At 40.8% G+C, this 8,769-nt stretch overlaps 1 pseudogene; it reads left to right on the top strand.

The window, feature by feature from the left end:
- The first annotated feature begins 6,490 nt into the window (after positions 1–6,490).
- Positions 6,491–6,609, top strand: LOC116644153 (annotated as a pseudogene).
- Positions 6,610–8,769: the final 2,160 nt, after the last annotated feature.

Genomic DNA, 8,769 nt, shown 5'->3' with positions numbered 1-8,769 from the left:
CGTACCTCACCCATGCTTGGGAACTGCACCTGTAGTTAGCTGTGCAGCCTTCCCCAGCCTCAGAGAAAGACTGAAGGCAGAAAACCAGACAGCTGTACTGGCCAACCCTTGAGGAGAGAGTCTGTCGACATGTGTGGGATCTCTAGTCCCCTGCACTGAGAGCATGTGTGGCCTTTGTGTTGTTACTCTTTAGTCTTCTATTGGCTTTGAACGTTTCCACGTGCTTTTGTCTTATCTCACCATCTGGATTTCACAGTCCTTAAAGGCTGGACTATTGTCCACTCTAAGGTGTATCATACAGTCTCTTGGGATTATATAATGACCTACACACACTTGTTGATTGTTTTTCATTCATTCGTGCATTCGTCACAAAATGTGACGATCATGGTTCTGCGAAGAAGAAAGGAAGATACACTCTTCGAATTTTTACCTAGCTACCTTGCCTTTTGTTGTCCAGGGTCCTGGATTTGCCTCCGTCCCAGCATTTGTGCATCCCAGAGAAGGAAACTAGACAGTCTCCTCAGCCCTAGACCAGATGTCTAGGTGAACATTAGCTACGGGGTGTACTGGGCGAAAGAATCGGAAGTCATGAAATGAAATCTTTGCCGTCTGCAGATCATGTCTGAAATATGTTACCTTCTCAATTGATTTGTTAAAAGGAGAAAGGGGTGGTCATTGGGGTCCTGATTATATTATCTAAGCTGGTTTTATAGTCTTAATAATGACTTCTGTGGGAGGAAAGCTGGTGAGTCTATTATATGGAAGAGGACTGTGTCCCTGTGCCCAGGTTTCATCCTAGTTGGTCTAGACAATGCCACCAAGTACAGCTGTGTAGACTGCACCGCACAGCTCCTGGGGGCACCATTCCCATAGCTGTGCAGTATGGAGACCTATAGATAAAAATCACAAATGGGGGCGCCTGGGTGGCTCAGTTCGGGCGCCTGGGTGGCTCAGTTGGTTAAGCGACTGCCTTCAGCTCAGGTCATGATCCTGGAGTCCCGGGATCGAGTCCCGCATCGGGCTGCCTGCTCGGCAGGGAGTCTGCTTCTCCCTCTGACCCTCCCCCCATCTTGTGCTCTCTCTCATTCTCTCTCTCTCAAATAAATAAATAAAATCTTTAAAAAAAAAAAAAATCACAAATGGAAGCTCCTTCTCAAACAGGAAAGACTGAGAGAAGAGAAGTTTGGTAGGTGTCTCTGCTCATTGAATGGTGCCAAGTAACTGACCCCTCCCCACATGACTTTATCCTGGGGAAGATATTGAAGGCTGGGAAGCTGGTGGGTGAGATCTCATCTCCCTTACACCAGTGAGTTGAAAATAATAGTTGTGGCATCTACTCTATACCAGACTGTGCTAAACAATTCATGGATAATATTTAGTCCTCAACAACCTTGGGAACCTTGGGTAAGCCATGCAGGTCTTCAGGTCGGTACTACTTCAAGTGCACTCCGAATCATTGAAGCCTATGAACTGCTCGTTACCAGTTCACAAGGAAAGCAGTACAGAATTAAGAGTAGGCTTTTAGAAAAGTTCATAATCATTTAATATCCAAGTGCATGATCAGGGAACTTATCTTGTTGAACAAGGGATAGACCAAGTACTGTCCATGAGTCATGTGTTTTGAGAGCTGTGTATGTAGTAAGACCATGTTACCATGTGTGATATTTCAAGGTTAGTTGGTCAACGGTAAACTGAACACATGTAAAAATCTGAGAAAATAAAAGTATTTCTTTAGATTATTTTTACCTATTAAAGGTAACTTCTTTTTGTAAAAACTATATTTAAAATTTATCATTTAAAAATATTAGCTAAGGGATGCCTGGGTGGCTCAGTCAGTTAAGTGTCTGCCTTCAGCTCAGGTCATGATCTCAGGGTCCTGGGATCGAGTCCCACATCGGGCTCCTCGCTCAGCAGGGAGCCTGTTTCTCCCTCTGCCTGCCACTCCCCCTGCTTGTGTTCCCTCTCTCTCTCTCTGACAAATAAATAAATAAAATCTTTAATAAAAATATTAGCTAAATTAGGGAAGCAAATTTTCATAGTAATATTTAACTATAATTTACAGGTGTCAAACTTCACTCAACTGCTTTTAATCAAGAAAAAACATACTTTTCCTACCATGCAAGCAGCAACAATAGTACAACAACAATGACTAATGAAAGTGGTTCTGAAGAAATTAAAACTAAAAGAATTTGTACCGGTTTTACTTGGAAGTATGGTTCCTCACATATTGAGCTCAGTTTTGTAGCCACAATTGCTACTGAAGTGCTGAAACTCTAGTGTGTTATTTGCAGAGTTGTATTAGCTGATAAAGCTAATAAATAAAGTCATCGAACTTAGGTAGCATTTACACAGAAAACAAAAGAAATACATTCAAAACCTTAAGAGAGAGGGAAACAAATCATGAGAGACTCACTCTCTTCTCTTTCTCGCTCTCTCTCTTTTTTTTAAGAACTCTTGGGAAGAAAGACCATTGAATTTAAAAAACTGATAGAAGCAGAGGTTCCATATTTCACATATAAACATTGGAAATTTGTGTCTTACAAAGTAGCATTTTGAGATGCTAAAATTTAAAAAAATAGACATTAGTGAGGACTGTCTTAAAGATCTTGGAAATTATGGCTGAATCTGTGCAAAAGAAGGTAAGTCAAGTATTATTTTTCATAGCTAGATAAATTTATCAACCAGCTAATGACATGGCAGATTAAGTCACCAAAGAAATACAGCTAGTAAAGTATTTTTCATTGCAAGTTGTTGAATGTTCACATACTGCTAACATGACAATTACTTTAGTGTATAGGCAATTTGAACATGGTGGAGATAATGAGGGAGAATTTTTTTTTTTTTAAGATTTTTTTTTTTAAGATTTTTTATTTATTTACCTGACGGAGAGAGACACGGCGAGAGAGGGAACACAAGCAGGGGGAGTGAGCCACCCAGGTGCCCCAAGGGAGAATTTTTTTCAGCTTCGTTGATGACAAACACAACTAACAGTGAACCATATAAAACTATGAAGAATTATGTTGTTAATGAATGTGGTTTGAGTTTAAGTTTGGCGTAGGAATACGCTCTAATGGTGCAGCTGCTTTGACAGAAAGACATCCTGAAATTATTACCCAAATTAAATAGCTTGCATGAGAATGTAAATCAACACACTGCTTTGTTCATCAAGAAAATTTTACAGTGAGGGGCGCCTGGGTGGCTCAGTTGGTTAGGCGACTGCCTTCCGCTCGGGTCATGCTCCCGGAGTCTCTGGATAGAGCCTCTCATCGGGATCCCGGCTCAGCGGGGAGCCTGCTTCTCCCTCTGACCCTCTCCCCTCTCATGCTGTTTCTCTCTCTCTCTCAAATAAATAAATAAATAAAATCTTAAAAAAAAGAGAAAATTTTACAATGAAAACATTTCAGTTAAACAGGGTCTAGTTCATATCAAAAAATTATGAATTATGCAAAAGCTAATGTATTAAATTTGAGATTATTCTCTTTTTTATGTGATAACATGGAAGCTGATCATCAACAACCATTGTTGCATACTAAGATAGGGTCCTTCCTGAAGGGGAAAGTTCTATTGGGAATGTTTGAATGTGAAACAAACTTTTGGTGTTTCTAGAAAGTAAAAACCACCCACCCTTATAAGGGCCCAACCTTTTGAAAATGTGGTTTGAACAACAGACTTGTTTATTTGTGTGATATTTTTGGCATTTTTGATGATGTTACTATTTCTAAGCAAGGAAAGACTACAATATGATTTTCAACGGCAAATAAGATCAGAGAGTAAGAATAAAAGCAGCTTGGAAGAAAAGAGTTTCCACACTGTTATACCATGCTCCATCATTTAACAGCAATTACCAAAAAAGTAGGTGATGATCTTGTTATTGCACATCTATAAAATGATACAGCTAAATGACTTACAGATTTGACAAAATTGTTTCAATTTTATTTCCATCAAAAGAAGATCCATGCATGGGAAATTCACAGATCCTGAAACCATTGCCTTCATTGAAAAATAATTTGCAGCACTATCAACAATAGCCAGACTATGGAAGGAGCCCAAATGCCCATCAACTGATGACTGCATAAAGAAGATGTGATAAATGTATATATACAATGGAATACTACTCAGTCATCAAAAAGAATGAAACCTTCCCATTTACAACGACACGGATAGAGCTAGAGTGTATTATGCTAAGCGAAATAAGTCCATCAGAGAAAGACAGATACGATATGATTTCACTCATATGTGGAATTTAAGAAACAAAACAGATGAACATTTGGGAGGTGGGAAAAAAGGAGAGAGAGGGAAACAAATCATGAGAGACTCTCTCTCTCTCTTTTTTTTAAGATTTACTTATTTATTTTAGGTGGGAAAGGCAGAGGGTAGAGGGAGAGGGAAAGAGAAAATTGTCCACTGAGCGTGGAGCCCAACTCAGGGCTCTATCTCATAACCCTGATGAGATCATGACCTCAGCTGAAATCAAGAATCAGACGCTTAGTTGACTGAGCCACCCAGGGGCCCCAAGAGGGACTCTTTTTTTTTTTTTTTTTTAAAGATTTTATTTATTTATTTGACAGAGAGAGAGATAGCAAGAGCAGGAACACAAACAGGGGGAGTGGGAGGGAGAAGCAGGCTTCCAGCAGAGCAGCAGGGAGCCTGATGCGGGACTCGATCCCAGGGTCCTGGGATCATGACCTGAGCTGAAGGCAGCCGCTCAACGACTGAGCCACGCAGGCGCCCCCCAAGAGGGACTCTTAACTATAGAGAACAAATTGAGGGTTGATGGAGGGAGGTGAATGGGGGATGAGATAGATGGGTAATAGGTGTTAAGGAGGGCACTTGTTGTGATGAGCACTGTGTGTTGTATGCAAATGATGAACCACTGAACTCTACTACTGAACCAATATTGAACTGTATGTCAACTAATTAGAATTAAAAAAAGATAATTTGATTTAACTGTACAATTGTTGAACAATACAGGTTTGAACTGTGCAGGTCCACTTCTATGCAGAGTTTTTTCAGTAAATACAGTACTGTCAATGTCTTTTCTCTTCCTTAGGATTTTCTTTCTTTTTTTTTATTTATTTATTTGACAGAAAGAGACACAGCGAGAGAGGGAACACAAGCAGGGGGAGTGGGAGAGGGAGAAGCAGGCTTCCCGCGGAGCGGGGAGCCCAATGCGGGGCTCGATCCCAGGACCCTGGGATCATGACCTGAGCCGAAGGCAGACGCTTAACCACTGAGCCACCCAGGTGCCCTTCCTTAGGATTTTCTTAATGACATTTTCCTTTCTCTAGCTTACTTTATTATAAATAACACAGTATATAATACATATAACATACAAAATATAAGTTAATTGCTTATGTTACCAGTAAGTCTTCTGGTTGACGATAGGCTATAAATAGTTAAGTTTTGGGGAAAGTCAAAAGTCACACATGGATTTTCAACATCATGGGGTTCCCCAACCCCCATGTTGTTCAAGGGTCAGCTGTATCACTTTACAGGATAAATTGGTGGAACTGGCAAAGGATGGAGAGGTGAGATGTATTTTGAAAATCAGAATCATTTGCTTCATCTTGGATAAAAGTAAAATATGAAAATCCTGAGCTTCGTGAAATTGATTTAAAATTTCTTCTTCCAGGCATGCCTGGGTGGCTCAGTTGGATGAGCATCCAACTCTTGATTTCAGCTCAGGTCATGATCTCAGGGTCGTGAGATAGAGCTCCAACTTGGATTCTGTGCTCAGCAGGAAGTCTGCTTGAGATTCTCTCTCTTCCTCTCTCTTCCCCTACCCGCAGTGTGCTCACACTCTCTCTCTCTCCAAGATAAATAAATAATCTTTAAAAAAATGTCTTCTTCCATTCCCATCAACAAACCTCTATGAGACTGATTTCTCCACTAAAGCTCTTATTAAGACAAAACATAAAAGCAGTTTTGACGACCATTGTACGTTGTGAGTAGCATTATATTCCATTCTGCATGGACTAAATAGGCTAACAAGCCATAAAAATGTGCATTTGTCCATTAAAAACCCATAATCTTGATATACTGTTTATTTGAAGTAGGGAATCACTATATTTCACTTATAATTTTCTGTTTAATTGTGAATGCAGAACGACAAAATGTCAGCGCAATAGCAATTCTCTATATTAATCATCTATAATATGCACATTGAATGAACAACAGGTAGAGATTTTGCATTTATTTTACTTTTTCCTATGTTATGTTTTGATTATATTATTATATTATATTAGGTTTTTAAAAATTTTGTATGTAATATAATTTATCTAGTAACTCATTTTTTTTTTTTTTTTTTGAATTTTACAAATGGATTGATTTGCAACAGATAATCTTTTTTAAATACTGGTTCTTCACCATAGTGTGAGAAGCTCTGTACATGTCACCTTCATCTGTAAGGTTAGGATAAACTGCCAACTTGAATCCAACACAGTTTTGGATGGTGTAAAGTCCAATGAGTTAGGAAAAAAAGGACCACTCAGTCTATGGCCATATCATCCTGAATGCACCCAATCTTGTCTGATCTGGGAAGCTAAGCAGGGTCAGGCCTGAGTAGTACTTAGATTGGATTCCGCCTAGGAATACTAGGTGCTGTGGGCTTAAAACAAAACAAAAACAAAACACAGAAAGGGACCACTCATTCCTGCAGGAAAGATGAGCTGTTTGGGGTTTCACTTTTTCATGCTTCCCACTAGAGGGCAGTCAAGAAGTACTTACAATTGTGGGTGCATCTTAAAGCCAAAATCGCTCTTAAACCAAGAGACTGAAACATGTAGGAAACAATAAAACAGAGCAAGCACAATTACCCAGTGACCATTTATTGAGTATAGTTAACACTACCAAACTGTACGTTTAAAAATGCTTAAGATGGTAACATTTGTATTATGTGTATTTCCCCACCACTGAGAGAGAGAGAGAGAGAGAGACTCTTCAGGCCAGAAGCCTGGAGTGGGCAGGAACCATCCACATTGACAACTCCAGCTCACAAGATGTGGAGAGAAGTGGAGACACACAGACTGACCCATCACAGGGGCGGTTGAGCCTCTTTTCTGGGCACACACACTTACACACACATGTACTTTTATTCTGGTATTGCTTTACCTTACTTTTCCAAAGTCAACTGTTTTAGGACCCCTCTCTCCATAATTAGTCAGTTCATTCAACATTTACTGACTACCTCCTTGTTCCAGGCACCTTGGAAGGCTCTGGAGGACAGCTGTGAATGAGCTTCTGCCTCAAGGTGTTTAGAGAAGATAGTTCTGTCTGTTTGGGGCCTTGAAGGTCCTGCATCTCCTTCAATCACTGGCAAGTGGGCCACTTGGAGCTGTTTCTCAAGCGTTCTCTTGAGAAGGTGGGGAGACAAGGAAGCAAGAGGGAGAAGAGCTACAGAACCACAGAGCGATCTAGGGTTGCCTTGACAACAAGATCAGGGGAAATGGCCAAGCCCTTGAGGTGCCAGGGCTGGACTCGGCCTTGGCCCACTGTCCGTGGCAGGATGTCACCTTTTGACTCTAACAGAACTTCACTGAAGTGATTCTTTGAGATCCAAAGGAAGAGGGGCCCACGCTTTGAGGAACTCATCCCACGTCTATTCCAGCCTTTTTCCGATTCTGTAGGAACACGGGAATGTCCTCACTCTGAAGGCGGGCTGAGACCTCTGGGAGCAGTGTAGGGTATGGGTAAGAGTTTGGCTTAAGAATCAAACAAGCCTTAGTTAAAACCCAGGCTGTGCCCCGTGGTAGCTCCCTAACCTTGCACAATGTCTGTATGTCTGAGCCCCACTATCTTCATTTTTAAAGTGGAAACAACATCCTCAAAGGGTGTTGTAAGGATGGTATTATAAAATGTATGTGAAGTTCTCAGCACAGTGCCTGGCATGCAATAAGCACACAATAAAGCTGAACTGGAGCTCAGAGTGCATCTTACCCCACTTCATTCTACAGACGGGAGAACTGAGGCCCAGTAGCCTAGTAATGGTGGAAAGATGATAGATTTTGGAGTTAGACCTGGTTTGAATCCTGACTCTACCCCTGGACTTTAGGAAGTTCCCTTAATCTCTCTAAACCTCAGTTTCCTCATCTGTGAAATGGGACAATCAGGTTGTTCTGAGGACTAAATGGAGATATTCTGTAAAGCACCTGGTACCAGGGCCTGGCATATAGTAGTTGCCCAAGAAAATGTTCCTTTGGGTCCTTTCTTCTCTTTGGTTGTCCAGAGTCATATTTGGCTCACTTTCTTTCTTTCTTTTTCTTTCTTTCTTTCTTTCTTTCTTTCTTTCTTTCTTTTTCTTCTCTCTTTTTTTTTTTTTCAGTAGGATCTGTCCCCAGTATGGAGGCCAATGTGAGGCTGAGATCAAGACCTGAGCTGAGATCAAGAGCTGGACACTCTACAGAATGAACCACCCAGGTGCCCTGGTCCTAACTTTAAAAATGCAAGCCTCAGGGAGTTCATGCTGACATTCATGATGCAAACATGGAAGTCAAGCAGCTTTATCTCAACTCAAATCCAATTCCTGACCTTGGGCAAGTTACTGATCCTCTTTCTGCTGCATTTAACTTGTCTGTAAAATGAGGATAATAATAGTACCTAGCTCCTGGTGCTGGTATGAGGATCAAGCTCTTTTGAAGTGACCCATAAATGTTTATTAGCATGTCCTACAACCACGGCTCTGATCTATAAGAGACTCTCAGGTAGATAAGTAGTAATGCCCATATTCCTTCCTTCCTTCCTTCCTTCCTTCCTTCCTTCCTTCCTTCCTTC

This window comes from Phoca vitulina, unplaced genomic scaffold (genome assembly GCF_004348235.1).
Source record: "Phoca vitulina isolate PV1807 unplaced genomic scaffold, GSC_HSeal_1.0 scaffold28, whole genome shotgun sequence".
Classification (NCBI taxonomy): domain Eukaryota; kingdom Metazoa; phylum Chordata; class Mammalia; order Carnivora; family Phocidae; genus Phoca; species Phoca vitulina.
The sequence above is the reverse complement of the archived record's forward strand: the minus strand, read 5'-3'. Positions and strand labels throughout refer to the sequence as shown.